Here is a 16,183-nt window from a genome sequence, read left to right as displayed (position 1 = left end):
TTTCCTCCGGGTGCTCCAGTTTCCTCCCACAGTCCAAAGACATACTAGTTGGTAAGTTAATAGGTTATTGTAAATTGTCCTGTGATTAGCCTAGGATGAGATCTAGGGAATTGCTGGGTAGCGCAGCTAGAAGGGCCGGACGAGCCTATTATGCACTGTATTTCAGTAAATACATTTTAAAAATAAATAAATAAAGTGACCGTCTTGATGTGAAAAGAGGTGATCTTCAATTATCTTGAACCAAGTTGCAACCAGATACTCAAAAACCAAATAAGTTTGCATCAGTTGCAAGGATCTCACTAAGAACCCCAAGTAACAATATTATGCTTTTTTTTGGTGCTGGCTGGAAGAATATTATATATGTTATAAATAAAGTGTCCCATTCAGAGCTTAGAAAATTTTCTATTTTTCATATACACCTGTAACATTATACTTAACATACAATATACCTACAACCTATTAAAATATAAATATTGGCTGTATATTAGAATAATTAATACAGTTGATCAAACAAACTTTAATTGCTGACAAAAACCGTGCAGAATGGAGCAGCAGAGGTAAATGAAAGTCACAAGTGGGCCTCGAACAGAAAGAGGTTGAGAACCAATCTCCCAGCCTGTGCCAGGTGGCAGCATTTCCTTACAGACGTCAAGCTGTGTTGGAAGAGGAGCAGGTTTCGGGCAGACCAAAGGGCATCTTTCACTGAGTTGATGACCTTCCTGAGGCTTTTGTTGTCTGTCTCGGTGTGTGTCCCTGGAAACAGCCCCTAGATCAGAGAGTCCTCTGATATGCAGCTGCTGTAGATGAACCGGGACACGAACCCTTGCATCCTTTTCCACACCTTTGTAGAAAATCACAGTCTGCAATGAGTTGCATGACCGTTGCTTCCCCACAGCAGTCGTCCCAGGGGCAGCATACTCTGTGGATTATAAATTGTCTGATGGGAGGGCTCCTTTCACCACCAGCCAAACAAGGTCTTGGCTCTTGCTGGTCAGATGGTTTGGACCATTTGCTCAGGGAACAAACCCACCGAATCCATGGTGTCCCTGTCCCACAGTGTTTGTAGTACGTTCAAAGTTCGAAAGTACATTTATTATCAAAGTATATATACATTATACAATCTTGAGATTCATCTATTTACAGGCAGCCGCAAAACACGACACCCAAAAGAACCCATCAAAAAAGACCGACAGTGCTCGCTTCGGCAGCACATACACTAAAATTGGAACGATACAGAGAAGATTAGCATGGCCCCTACGCAAAAAAGACTGACAAACAACCAATATGCAGAAAGAGAGAAAAAATAAACACATTTTGCAAACAATAAAAGTAAGCAAACAGCATTTAGAATGAAAGTGAGTCCTCAGACGCAAAGCCTGAAGCAGGCCCACAGTCACAGCCTCAGTTCCACACATAGCGGTGTAAATGTCGCAGACACAAAGCCCAGAGGAGCCAGAGCCTGTTCTGTGCTGATTACTACCTGGCGGACATGTGGTCAAAGGTACTTTCTAGGAAGTACTCTTTCACAAAGGACAGGTAGTGCGGCAACGTCCAGCTTACTGAAACATTGCTCGGTAACAGGGTCAGGAAAATTCTTGTTGTCTTTCGCCAAGGACAGGAAGAAGCTAAGCATGGACTGACACTTAGTGACCACATACTTTTGGTCTACATACTGCCTGACACAACCACACATGAAGGTGGTCATCAGGATGAGTGCAACATTGGGTAGACTTTTGTACCTATCCTCATGCAACATAACTCACTCCATCTTGGATCCCCAGAAAAACTGGAAGACATCCTAGGGACAAAAGGCTGCTGAGGAAGCAGAGTGGGGATAGACTACACCTCTGCCAAGTATGGTAGACATGAGAGCATATTACTCCTCCAAAACACACATTTATTTGCTTATTTATTAAGATACAGCGTGGAATAGGCCTTTCCAGTCCTTCGAGTTACACCGCCCAGCAACCCCTGATTTAACCCCATATTAACCACAGAATAATTTACAGTAACCAGTTAACCTCCTAACTGGTATGTCTTTGGTCTGTGGAGGAAGCTGGAACACCTGGGGAAAACCCAAACATTCCATGGAGAGGATGTACAGGCATTTTACAGGTGACATTGGAATTGAACTCCAAACGTTGACACTCAGAGCTGCATTGGCATTGTGCCCACCACTATGCTACTGCGGTGCCAGAAGTTTTTCCTAGGTATTGACAGGGAACGTTGTTTCCACCTGCCTAATTTTTGTTTTATCTTCCAATCCATTCTGGATAGGTCTTGTTATACCCCTTAGCCCCTCCAAACCAGATCCCAAATGCCTTCAAGTAGTTGGACCTGATGGTGAAGATGACAATGGTTTAGTTGGGCCATTTACCAAAGAGCATGGCCTTGCTCTTCCTGGGTTTCATTTTGAGTTTATCCAGCTTTGGATGGACAGATTAAAAGAAACATTCTACCTCAAGGTCAATGACTTGTGCTCTCATCAACAAACAATCTGTTGAAAGAACATCTATAGGGGAAAGGGATTGTTAACCCTTTGGGCTAAGGCCTTGCATCAGGCTTAGTGATCAACACAAGAGATGTTGGAAATCCAGAGTAACATACACAAAATGCTGGATGAACTCAGCAGGTCAGGCAGCATCTATGGAAAGGAATAAACTGTCAATGTTTTGGACTGAGACTCTTCTTCAGAATTAATGATCACATTTCCTTCTGAAATAGGAGGAGTATTCAGCCCAATACAACTATGCTGTCTCTGAGAGAAATCCCATCAGTGCCATTCCTACACGTTTTTCCTGCAACCTAATATCTCACACATGTTGTGTATATTTTCCTAATTGTGTACTTTCTTGTTTTTTTTATAATTTATGCTCTCCTTGTGAATGTTGAGTCTCTAAAGCAAGGCCTGGATGCTTCATTGCACTGGCGTAAATTCTCCAGTGTTACTATTTCAGAGGACCTCTTCTGGGCCCAGCACCTAGAAGAAAGCACGGCAGCAGCTCTACTTTCTCAGGAGTTTGTGGAGATTCGGCATGACATTTAAAACTTCGATAAACTTCTACAGATGTGTCATGGAGAGCATATTGACTGGCTGCATCACAATCTGGTACAGGAACACCAATGCCCAAGAATGAAAAATTCTACAAAAAAGTAATGGCTTCAGCCCAGTCCTTAACAGGTTAAGCCCTCTCCATTATTGAGCACATCAAATGAAACACTGTCATAGGAAAGCTACATCCGTCATCGGGGACCCCCACAACCCAGAACATGCTTTCTTTTCACTGCTGCCATCAGGAGGAAGGTACAGGACTCTCTGGACTCAGACCACTAGGTTCAGGAAGAGTTACTACCCCTCAACCATCAGGGTCTTGAACCAAAGGAGATAACTTCACTCAGCCACACTTGCCCCATCACTGAACTATTCCCACAACCTATAGGCTCACTTTCAAGGACTCGTCATCACATAGTCATAATATTTATTGCTTATTTGTTTTATATTTGAATTAGCACAGTTTGTTGCTCTCTGCACTGTGGTTGAACCCCTAGTTTGATGATCATTCATTGATTGTGTTATAGTTACTATTCTATAGGTTTGTTGAGTATGCCCACAAGAAAATCAATCTCAGGATTGTATATGGTGACATACAGTGGTGCTAGAAAGTTTGTGAACCCCGCAGAATTTTCTCTATTTCTGCATAAATATGATCTAAAATGTGATCAGACCTTCACATAAATCTGAGAACTAGATAATGAGAACCCAGTTAAACATATAACACAAAAACATTATACTTGTTCATTTATTTATTGAGAAAAATGATCCGCTATTACATGTGTTACATGCTGAAAAAAGAATGTGAACCTCTGAGGTAATGTCTTCTAGAAAAGCTATTTGGAGTCAGGTGTTCCACTCAATGAGATGAGATTGGAGGTGTGGGTTGTAGAGGTGCCCTGCCCTATAAAAAACAGCACATAAATTCAGGTTACTGACAGAGCCTGCTCTTCTTAAGAAAGTTCTGCTTACGTGCACCATGCCTCGATCAAAACAACTTTCAGAGGACCTCTGAAGAAGAATTGTAGAGATGCATCAAGCTGGAAGAAGCTATAAAAGCATTTCTAAGAACGTGAGTGTTCATCAGTCCACAGTAAGAGAAATTGTCTACAAATAGAGGAAACTCAGTACAGTTGCTATCCCCCTTAGGAGTGGGCTTCCTGCAAATATCGTACCAAGAGCACAGTGTGCAATGCTAAAGGAGGTGAAAAAGAACCCAAGGGTAACAGCAAAAGACCTTCAGAAATCACCAAAACTTGCTAAAGTCTGTTCATGTAAGAATAAAAAAAAACACTGAACAAGAATGGTGTTCATGGAAGGACACCACGGAGGAAACTACTGCTCTCCGAAGAAAACATTGATGCACATCTCAGGTTTGCAAAGACAACCTAAGTGTTCCACAATGCTTCTGGGACAACATTCTGAGGATAGATGAGACAAAAGTTGAACTTTTTGGCAGAAATACACATCACTATGTTTGGAGAGTGTGGTGAACTATGTGCCTGTCGGGACACGCCCCTGCTGACTGCTCCTGTGGCTCCTCCCACAGGCCCCTGTATAAAGGAGACCTGCGGCCTGACGCTCGGCCTCAGTCTCCAAGACCTTGTATGATAGACACTCACTCCTGGTTTCTTCTTCCAGTCAATAAAAGCCGATATCTCGCCTACGTCTCAGTGTGAGTTATTGATGGTGCATCAGAGAGAAAAGGGCACTGCACCCCAACACCAAAACCTCATCCCATCTGTGAAGTATGGTGCTACTTTGCTGCCTTAGGGCTGGGATAGCTTGCAATTGTTGAGGGAACAATGTGTTAAAAATTGTATCAAGGTATTTTACCTGAGAATGTCAGGGGAGCAGTCCATCATCTGAAGCACAATACACAATGATCTGAAAAGCAAGAATAAATCAACAACAGAATCATTTAAAAAGAAGAAAAATTGTGTTTTGGAATGGCCGAATCAAAGTCCTAACCTTAATCCTATAGCAACGGTGTGGAAAGACCTGAAGCAAGCAGTTCATGCAAGAAAACCCACCAACATCCCAGAGTTGAAGCAGTTTTGTAAAGAGGAATGGCCTAAAGTTCCTCCAAACGGATGTGCAGAACTGATCAACAGTTACCAGAAACATTTCTGGTCCTGACGAATCCTGACGTGAGTCCTGATGAAGGGTCTTGACCCGAAACGTTGACTGCTTCTTTCAACGGATGCTGCCCGACCTGCTGAGTTCATCCAGCTTTTTTGTACGTTTTGATTTGACCACAGCATCTGCAGTGTATTTTGTGTTTACCAGAAACATTTGGTTGAAGTTATTGCTGTACAAGGGGGTCACACCAGTTACTGAAAGGAAAGGTTCACATATTTTTCCAACAAATATATGTAATATTGAATCATTTTTCTCATTAAATAAATGAACAAGTATAATTTTTTGTGTTATTTATTTACTTGGGATCCCTTTATCTAGCTTTGATGATCTGATCACATTTTAGGTCATATTTATGCAGAAACAGAGAAAATTCTACAGGGTTCACAAATTTTAGTAACAAAATATACTTTGAACTTTAAATAACAATAAACTTGATTTTTGTCTTCAATATCAATAGAAGGTGATCTTTCTATCACCTTCCTACACTAGAGGTAATTGGCAGTGACCAATAAACCTAATAACCAGCACATCATCGCTGTGTGGGAGGAAAATGGAAACCTTGGGGAAAATCTACAGATCCCCGGGACAATGTGGCAAACTTCACACAGACAGAAGCAGAGGCTGGACTTGAACTTGGGTCTCTGGAGTTGTGAGACAGCGGTACCAGCTGCGGAACCAATGCATCTTCCCTGCACTTGTCCCTCTGATCAAAACCTAGCCTCACTAAACTGAGGAGAACAAACATGGATTGGGTGAGTGCTTGGTGAAATACCTATTTTCAGTCCACAAGTTTGCCCCTGCACGTCTGGCTATTCCTCAGTGCTATCATTTCAGAGGACCAATCCTGGGTCCAGCATAGAAGTGCAATTATAAAGAAAGCTCAGCAGCATCTCTACATCCTTAGAAGTTTGCAAAGATTCAGCATGACACCAAGAACTTAGATAAACTTCCATAGATGTGCCGTGGAAAGTATATTGACAGGTTGCGTCATTGCATGGTATGGGAACACCAATGCCCTAGGACAGAAAATCCTAGAAAAAGTAGTGGATATAGCCCAGTCCATCATAGGTAAAACCCTACCTACCACTGAGCACGTTGACATGGAGAACTGTCACAGGAAAGCATCATCAAGGATCCCCATCACCCAGGCCATGCTCTCTTCCACAATCTATGGACTCACTTTCAAGGATTCTTTATCTCATGTTCTCGATATTTATTTGTTTATTATTTTTATATGTTTTTCTTTCTTACTTTATTTGTTTGTCTTTCACACATTGGTTGTCCACCTAGTTGCTGCGGTCTTTCATTGATTCTATCACGGTTATTGGATTTGTTGAGTATGCCTGCAAGGAAATGAATCTCGGGGTTATATATTGTGACATATACAGTATATATACTTTGATCATAAATTTACTTTGATTACCTGTCATTTTAATTCTGCATCCCATTCTGCATGAGACACTCTTCTTGACCTCCTGCACTGATCCAATGAAGACTGGAGGACCTTTACAGCCTTCAAGAATCCATGCTAAACTGAATAATTTCAGATCGGAATCAATGCTTCATCATTTTCTGTCATGAGTGTTCATGGCAGTGTAGCGATTACTACTACAGAGCGGGGATGGCGGAATTGCGAGTTCAATTCAGCATCCTCTGTAAGAAGTTTGTACGTCCTCCCCAGGAACGTGTGGGTTTTCTCTGGGTGCTCCGGTTTCCTCCCACAGTCCAAAGACGTACCAGTTAATAGGATAATTGATTGTTGTAAAATGTCCTGGTATTCGGCTAGGATTAAATAGGTGGGTCTCTGGACAGTTCAGCTCATTAGGCTTGTTCCACCGTGAATCTCTGAATACACTGGATGGCAACTGCTACCTCAGAGCTCCCCTCCACCCTAACCATCATCCCAAAAATGTTCGGTTTGAGAGGTTCATTGGTGAATGGTAGAATCTGCTGGGTTGCTGATGGGATAAAGAGGTGAATAAAAATGTGATTAGTTAAATGGATGCTTGATAATCAGGACAGAACTGACGAGTCAATGGGCCTGTTATAGCGCAAGTGGTGGTGGTGGGCGGGGAAGACCAATGCTCTTGCGAAGGGTGGGGGAGTGGGAGGTTTCAGGGCTTCAATGTTCTATCATTCATTCTGTGGGATCTCTTGTTTCTGTGAAGAGTAAGAATTTCAGGTTGTATACTGTACACATTCTCTGATATTAAAGGAACCTAAAACTATTACTATTTACATCTCCTTCAGCTCATTTTCATTCTCTCTTGCCTTCCACCATTCTCCCTAATGCCATTTAATCACTTGACTTCTATATTTTTTTTCCAAAGTTATTTCCTATTCCTCTTACCCTGGTTCAGCTAACACATCAATCCCACGATGTCTCTAATACTTCCTGAGTCTGATGGAAGGTCACCGACCTCAAGCATTGATTCTCATTTCTCTTTCTCCGTGTCTCCCTGCCTGACTGTGCTCTTCCAGGCTTCGCTTTCTGTGTTTCAGAGTACCAGCATCTGCAATATTTTGCTCTTGACAGAGATGATTATTCTCACTTCCCAAACCTGAGAGTGCCTGGCGATAAGGATGGTAGTTGCCTGCTGTTAACTGAATATTAGATGGTCCCCCGATGGGTATAAGTGCATTGTAGTAATTATGCTTCTCTAATATTCTTTTATGAGTCATTGATGGGAATATTCCAAAGGGTTTGGAAATGAAAGTCGAATTACCACATAAATTTGAATATTTAATTGAACATAGCATATTGGATTTTCCTTATATTTATAGTTTAGAATCACATCACCAGGTGCTATTCTCAGGAAAACCTGCGATCTGCAGGGAAAATTTACATCAATAATGATAATAAACGTTAAGAAAAGGAGCAAAAGAGCCAGTCGCTGCGTGTAAAACATTAACGTGCATGAAGTGCAAGTATGTATACATTTATACCCCAGAGTTTAGGGAGGGGAAGAAACATTGGGCTCAAAAAATGTTGTTTCATTCCACAGGCTCCCAGGCTCAGCCTGATCGCAATGAGACAGTGCCAAGTGGAAACCAGGCCTTTCCCCACAAATAATGCATTGGTATTCAGCCCACACACGTAGCATAAATAAAATATAACCACACAGCTGTTTCACCCAAACAAAATGTTCACAGAAAATGTCCTTTCATTTCTGACCCATTGAACTGTATGTACAGGAACCTATATGGTTAAAAATTACATTCTTTCTGATACATACCAGACTCTGTGAGGCAAAGGCAATTTATATCCCACACTTCTAACGAAAAACTATACGGACATTCAGTGCAGTGCACATCTAATTCATGAATATTTCATAGTCCTGCCATTTTCCAAGTTTTTACCATCCCTGTGGCAAACTGGAAGTGGCATAGCGGCTGAAACATGATTCACTGTGAGCCCCCTATCAGTGTCTCATTGAACCTATTAATACACACCAGTCCATTACACCGCTGTAGACAAAACTGAGATGGAATGTTACGATTGAATTACAATTCTTATTCAATTCCAAATGATTTTAATCATCTTGAAGTTACTTTAGATCCCATCAATTAACAGATGAATACTCCTTTGAGTATGATGTAATCTACTCCGTATGTTTTCTTAGTGGTAATATTGTTGGTAAAATTCGATCACTCCATTCTTGTACATTATTATTGTGCATGCATTATTAGCAAGTCAAAATCCTTAAAGATAATGAGAAGTGCTACCATTGTTTGCTTGCACACAAAGGCCTAGATCAGTAAGTTACTATAACAAAAACTTAACAGGGATTGGCATCATCCGGGTGAAATAGCACAAATCCTCACCTCTTTCTTGCTTCTCAAGCATACTTGCCTACAAGAAAGTAATTTCTTCTCCTGCAGAAGTCAGAATAGCATGTGTACGTTGAGATGCATAAACCTGTTAAGGCATACAAAGTGAATCAGAATCTGAATCAGAATCCGGTTTAGTTATCACCGGCGTATCATAAAATCCGTTGTCTTTGAGGCACAATACAAAGCTCTACATAATTGTAGAAATAAGCCTGTGAATTTCAGTATATATATAATAAGTAGTGCAAAAACAGGCATAAAAAAGCAGTGAGGTAGTTCATGGGTTAAATGTCCATTCCGTAATCGGATGGCAGAGGGGAAGAAGCTGTTCCTGAATCACTGAGTGTGTGCCTTCAGGCTTCTGTGCCTCCTTCCTGATGGTATCAATGAGAACAAGACATGAACTGGGTGATGTGGATCCTTAGTGATGGACACCACCCACTGTAAGCCCCAAGGTAGGTCAGCGCAGCCATTGTGTGCCTGCTTTTCTTGGCCACAGAGAAGCCCAGGACAAAGGTTAGATTCATGTCAGTATTGACCGAATCAGTCTGTGGGATGTTTCTGCTCAGTCTAGTTCAGGGGTTCCCAACCTGGGGTACACAGACCCCTCGGTTAATGGTAGGGCTCCATGACATAAAAAAGGTTGGGAACCCATGGATACCAGTTACTGCTCAGTGGCTTGAATATCTTCCTTCACAAATCCACAACTTCAATGTGGAAAAGGAAGTGTTAAATAATCCGATATTTCCTATAGTGGAGGAATCTAGGACCAGAGAGCATAGCTGCAGAATAGAAGAACATCCCTTAAGAACAGAGATGAGCCAGAAGGTGGTGAATCTGTGGAATTCATCACCACAGGTGCCTGTGGAGGCCAGGTCATTGGGTATATTTAAAGCAGAGGCTGACAGGTTCTTCAATAGTAAAAGTGTCAAAAGTTATAGGGAGGAGGTTGGAGAATGGGTTGAGAAGGATAATAAACCAATCATGAAGGAATTGTGGAACAGACTCGAAGGACTGAATGGCCAAATTCAGCTCCTACTGTATGCCTTATGGTCTTATAATCAAGAGAAAACAACATTCTCCAAGTTTTACCATCAATTTGGTCCCGAGTACACAAAGACACCAATGCAACTTTAACCTTATTATCTCTGTCATTAACATCTGTGTTGAAGGTTAATCTATAGATCTTCAGACTCAATGTGTCTGAGATTGGTGAGAAAATATAGGAATTACACTTGAATTGGGATGACAGTTAAAATGTATAGTAAGGAATGTACAAGATCTGTTGAAAATCAAAATAACTCTAGTTGCTGGAAATCTGAAATAAAAATCAAAATTGCTGGCTATCTCAACAGGTCAGATAGCACAACCTCGGAACAGACGGACATCCATTTAGAATGGAGATGAGGAGGAATTTCTTTAGCCAGAGGGTAGTGAGTCTGTGGAATTTGTTGCCTCGGTATTTGTGGAGGCCAAATCGTTGGGTGTATTTAAGACAGAGGATGATAGATTGTGATTAGTCAGGGTATGAAAGGTTACAGGGAGAAGGCAGAAGATTGGCGTTGAGAGGGAAATGGGTCAGCCATGATGAAATGGCAGTGGAGTCAATGGGCCAAATGGCCTAATTCTGTTCCAATGTCTTATGGTCTTAAGGCCAGACAGCATCTGTAGAAATCTGTAGTTGATATTTTACAGTTGCAGCATTTCATCAGAACTGGGAAAGAGAGAGGTGCAAAATTCACTTCCAATAGCAGAGAAGATGGCAGAGGGTGTTTTCTCTTTCTCAGATCTGATGAAGGGTTACTTACTTGAAACGTTGACTGTTTCTCTTTCCACAGATACTGCCTGACCTGCCGTGATTCTCCAGAATTTTCTGTTTTCCATTTTTATATCAAGTTGACTCAGTTTTTGTTGTCTTAAATACATAAATCTGGCTTGTAAGGCAGAACCTTCCACCTTACCATAAACAGCTGATTATACAGACCCAGAAGCCCAACTGTTCCCATTAAGTCAGTTTGACTCATCCTATCACAGGCATTCCTTTTAGACTACACACCCAACCCCTATCACCTCTCCAACTGAAAGCACCTCTCTCTTTCTCAGCAACACACACAATGCTGGAGGAACTCAGCAGGCTAGGCAGCATCTATGGAAAAACATGTAGTCGATGTTTTGGGCCAAAACCCCTCAGGACTGGAGAAAAAAAACCGAGGAGCCGATTTAAAAGGTGGGGGGAGCGGAGAGAGAAACATTAGGTGATAGGTGAAACTTGGAGGGGGAGGGATGAAATAAAGAGCTGGGAAGTCATTTGGTGAAAGAGTCAGAAGGCCATGGAAGAAAGAAAAGGGGGGGGGGGTTAGTTCTTAGTGGTTCTGGTTAAGCAGATGATCAAAGCATTGGAGAGCAGCAGAGATCACAGCTGGGGAGCAGTGAGGGAGAATGTTTCTTTCTCAGTCCTTTCACAGACCCAAAACATTAACTGTTTCCTTTTTTCACAGATGCTGACTGACCTGCTGAATTTTCCCAGCATTTTCTGTTTGTGTAGGCTTACAATTCAAAACAAACAATAAGGAACTACTGATAATGAATGTAAGATAATAATGAACTGTTGTCTTTTGACACAGTTAGGGTAACTGGACACCTATATACTTACACTATTGACTGCTAATATATAAACATGCCACATCAAGGTAATACAAAACAAATTTTGCTACTCAGGTTGCAAGGATCATGGGGGCAGTTTTAAATCCATGGAAGTGAGACAAATACCTCACAGGCCACTTGAATCTCAGCAGAGCCACAGCAATGGTGGCAGTGAGTCAGCAGGAGTAAGTTACTAGTTTGAGTAACTCCTAGCAACTGACATCATCATCATGTGCCTTGCCGTATGATGTCATCATTGTGTGCCGTGCAGTATGATGAACGATCATTGTCCCATGACCACAATTGTGCTTGGCAAATTTCTCTACAGAAGTGGTTTGCTATTGCCTTCTTCTACGCAGAGTCTTTACAAGACAGGTAACCCCATCCATTATCAGAAATAGTCTGCCTGGCATCAGTGGTCACGTAACAGTATGTGTGATATGCTTCAGCTGCTCATATGACCATCTACCACCTGCTCCCGTGGCTTCATGTGACCCTGATCGGGGTGAAGGGGCTAAACAGGAGCTACACCTTGCCCGAGGGTGACCTGCAGGCTAGCAGAGGGAAGGAGTGCCTTACACCTCTTTAGGTAGAGATGTATCTCCACCCCACCACCTGTGGAGATACAGCCATAATAATAAGGAATTTAATTGTGAGATCAAAGAGGGTGTGGTTCTCCACAATGGGTCAATGGGTTCATAAATTGAACTGGTGAGATAATAGACTAGAAAGATTGCAGACCATGGTAGGATAATAGTTTACTTGATAAATAACAGACGTTGAATTGGAAGGTCTGGTTTAAAATACCGGAGAACTCCTGTTTCTGATTACTTTGCTGGGAAGCTTATCAGAGTAGTTGAGGCAAAAGCAATTAAGGAGAAGGAAGACTGTAGTGGAATGGTAAGGTTTATCATTCATTTGATTTTAAGCTTTACAATTTTAAGCAGCTCTATCAAACAGTTTCTTGACCTTCTTTCCTCTAAGTCCACCTTCTCCAGCCTATCTTCAAAACTGAAAATTATTTATTTAATTGTTTGTCTATCTATTTATTTAATGATACAGTACATAGTAAGCCCTTCAAGCCACATCGCACTGGCAACTCCACAACCCAGATTTAACTCTAACCTAATCACGGGACAATTTACAATGACCAACTAACCTGCCCAGGACATCTTCGGACTGTGGGAGGAAGTTGGATCACCTGGGGAAAGTTCATGTATCCACAGTAGACGTACAGAGTCTCCATACAGAATGGTGCCAGAATTGAATTTCGAACTCCGGAACGCCCAAGATGTAATAATGTCACGCTAACCACTATGCTACTGTGACACCAGTTTCCTATTTGTCTGGTCTATTGGATTAAATCCCTTTGGTATTCTTTCACTTACATGAAGAAGTGATGTCCAGAGCTGGACAGCTAACAGTTGCTGCATATATATTTTGCAAGGCTTCTTAGATTTTGAATTCCATGCTTGAAGCTAAGGATCTTTATTCACAAATAACAGAACTGTGCAAACGACTTAGGCACACGTAAAATAAAAACCTGTAAAGCAAAGATGCTTTCAAAAAGAATGAATTGAGAAGTTTCTAAATATCAAAAAAAAATGACTATAAAGAGCAGTAAATGGTAAAAACCAGTTTTATTACCCATTATACCCCCCTTTTATAAATTGCACACCATCACCAGAAATCAATGCGGAAATACAATTCTGTGCAAAGCTCTTGACCACATGTAAAAAAACACTGTAAAGCGAAGATGCTTCCAAAAATAATGAAATGTAAAGTTTCTAAATATCAAGGAAGTTACTATAACGAGTAGTAAACAGTAAAAAATGAAATCAAATCGATATTTGGTGTGACCACCCTTTGTCTTTAAAACTGCATCAATTTTCTTGGGTACAGTGTTGTGCAGTTTTATAAGAAAATCAACTGGTAGGTTGTTCTCAGCGTCTTGGAGAACTTGCCACAGTTCTCCTACAGACCTTGGCTGTCTCGCTTGCCTCTGTCGCACCAGGTAATCCCAGAGATCCTTAATAATGTTGAGATCATGCCTCGGTGGAGGCTATAGCATCTGAAACCACATAAAAAATCGAGGGTGCACAGTACTGTACATGGCAATTTTAACAGCAGAAATGGACAGACATCCATGAACATCCTTATTAAGTTTATTATTGTTTATTTTGCAAAGTCTCTCCTCAATCTTTCCATCCAAATGCATCACCCAACGTGCTTCACATGCTATGTGCTTGTTAACTCTTGCAGTCTCCCTTTGCCTGCTTGACTCAAATAGAAAATATTTAGTGGGTCCAATAATATCTATGAGGAAAGAAAGTGTCAACATTTTCAGACATTTTTTATGAATTAATGAATATTGGATGCTTTTGGATTATATCTTTTCAAAACTTATTCATGTCTTCCTCACTTCATTTTACACTTCTAAGTACTTTATCTGTTGTGGATTTTGAACCAATGCTCTGGACACCCAGGTTCAAATCAGTTATATCAATGTTCTCACCACTGTCCTGGGGAATGTAACTGCATATATCTCTCCAATATTTACCTCAACTTTCTGTTTTCCTTTCCATAGCTACTACAGTACTGTATTTGTGTCATGCTTTTTTATTCCATCAGATTTAAATCAAATCAAATCAAATCAAGTTTAATTATCATTCAACCATACATTGACGCAGCTGAATGAAACAGCATTCCTCTGCAGCCAAGGTGCAAAACATAGACAGCACATTCAAAATAGTGAGCAAAGCTAAAACACATTTATAAAAACATAGATTTGATTTGATAATCATAAGAGTTACAAGCAGAATTAGGCCATTTGGCCCATTGAGTCTGTTCTGCCATTTCATCATGGCTGATCCAATACCCCTTTCAGCTCAATCTCCTGTCTTCTCCCTGTATCCCTTCAAGAATTTATCAATCTCTGCCTTAAAATACCTAATGTCTTGGCCTCCATAGCTGCCTGCAGCAACAAACTCCACAGATTCATCACTCTCTGGCTAAATAAATTGCTCCTCATCTTTGTTCTTGAAGAATGTCCCTCTATTCTGAGGTTATGTCCTCTAGTCTTCATCTGCTCCACCACAGGAAACATCCTCTCCATATCCACTCTATTGAGGTCCTTCAACATTCAATAGCTTTCAATAAGGTCACCCCTCATTCTTCTGAATTCCTGTGAGTAGAGGCACAGAGCCATCAAATATTCCTCATATGATAAACCTTTAACAAAACAATTCTCTGTTCTTCGTCAAATGTGTCTCAGAAATCCATGTATGTATGCATGTTTCTGTTAATTCCCACCTTTCCAGTGCCTCCTTTTTATTTATTTTCAATCATTCAGTGTCACAGTTTTGCAAAAGTCCTCTCTCTTTTAACCCACGTGTAAGGTACTCATTTAAAACGCCAGTCATACATACTGCCTCCACCAACAGATTTCTCTTTAGCTCCTTATTAGCCCTCTGCTCCATTGACTACCCTTTTACCAAGGGAGGAGATCTCAATCCCCTTGATTTTTAGTTGTCAATTCTTCTATTATATCTTTGCCCTTCATTTCTGTACATTTATATCCAGCTTGAGTCTGCCCTCCTCCATGAGGACCACAACCTTGTCCTGGTTTGGAGGCTTGCATGCCTCAATAACCCAGAGAGCTATGTTGACTGGAATCAGGGCCACCCATGCCAAATAGGTCAATGGGTCGAGGCCAGGCTAAGTATAGTCCACAGTCCTCCAGCTGTGGGGTTTCAGCTCAGGGCTAACAAATCTGACTGGTCAAAAAAATTGTTACAGAAACAGCAATGAAGAATCCTTCTACATCTGAGTGCGCGGTATTCCTGAGTTTGCACCCAGGACCTGCATGACTGACAGTAGTGAACACTGAGAGAAAGCTAATGACATGATGAAGGAAGCCTTGATCACTGCCAAAGGTGGACCTTCATTGCTGCCCAGTGGCACATTGGGTGGTAAGTAGTAATCTGCCCTGTGTTATCCAATTCATATCCATTATCCACTCTATCTAATTTTTCGCTTCATTCCAAATACTGGGATCAGAAAACAGCAAACACTCTTGGAGATAGAACTGCAGTATTTATCCAATCAGCATTTATTTCCAAATTGCACACTGCCTTCATTACTGCCATCTTTTCAACGACAAGGAAACATCCAACATAGTCATCTTGCACATCTAGCATAGCAATATGTTCCAAATCACTTGACCCAGGTTCAATTCCTGCTGCTGGCTGTAAGGAGTTTGTATGTTCTCTCCGCGACTGCATGGGTTTCCTCCGGGAGCTCTGACTTTTTCTCATAGACCTCCCAGTTGGTAGTTCAATTGCTCAATGTTAATTGTCCCATGACTAGGCTAGGGTTAAATCAGGGGGCTTGAAGGGCTGGAAGAGCCTATTCCACACTTTATCTCAATAAATAAAATAAACAAACAAACTAAAAAAAATCAGCAATAGTCCATTTCAGACATTTAATGTCCATGGTTCATCTTTTACCACAGTG

The 16,183-nt window shown here is 41.2% G+C and overlaps 1 non-coding gene across 1 annotated transcript; it reads left to right on the top strand.

Moving 5' to 3' along the window:
• Positions 1-1,192: 1,192 nt before the first annotated feature.
• Positions 1,193-1,299, top strand: LOC132379841 (U6 spliceosomal RNA). The gene has a single exon (XR_009507540.1). It is a non-coding gene; the product is annotated as a U6 spliceosomal RNA (small nuclear RNA).
• The last annotated feature ends 14,884 nt before the right edge of the window (positions 1,300-16,183 follow it).

This window comes from Hypanus sabinus, chromosome 22 (assembly GCF_030144855.1).
Source record: "Hypanus sabinus isolate sHypSab1 chromosome 22, sHypSab1.hap1, whole genome shotgun sequence".
NCBI classification, from domain to species: domain Eukaryota; kingdom Metazoa; phylum Chordata; class Chondrichthyes; order Myliobatiformes; family Dasyatidae; genus Hypanus; species Hypanus sabinus.
Note: the sequence above shows the minus strand (reverse complement) of the source record. Positions and strands in the feature narration are given on the sequence as shown.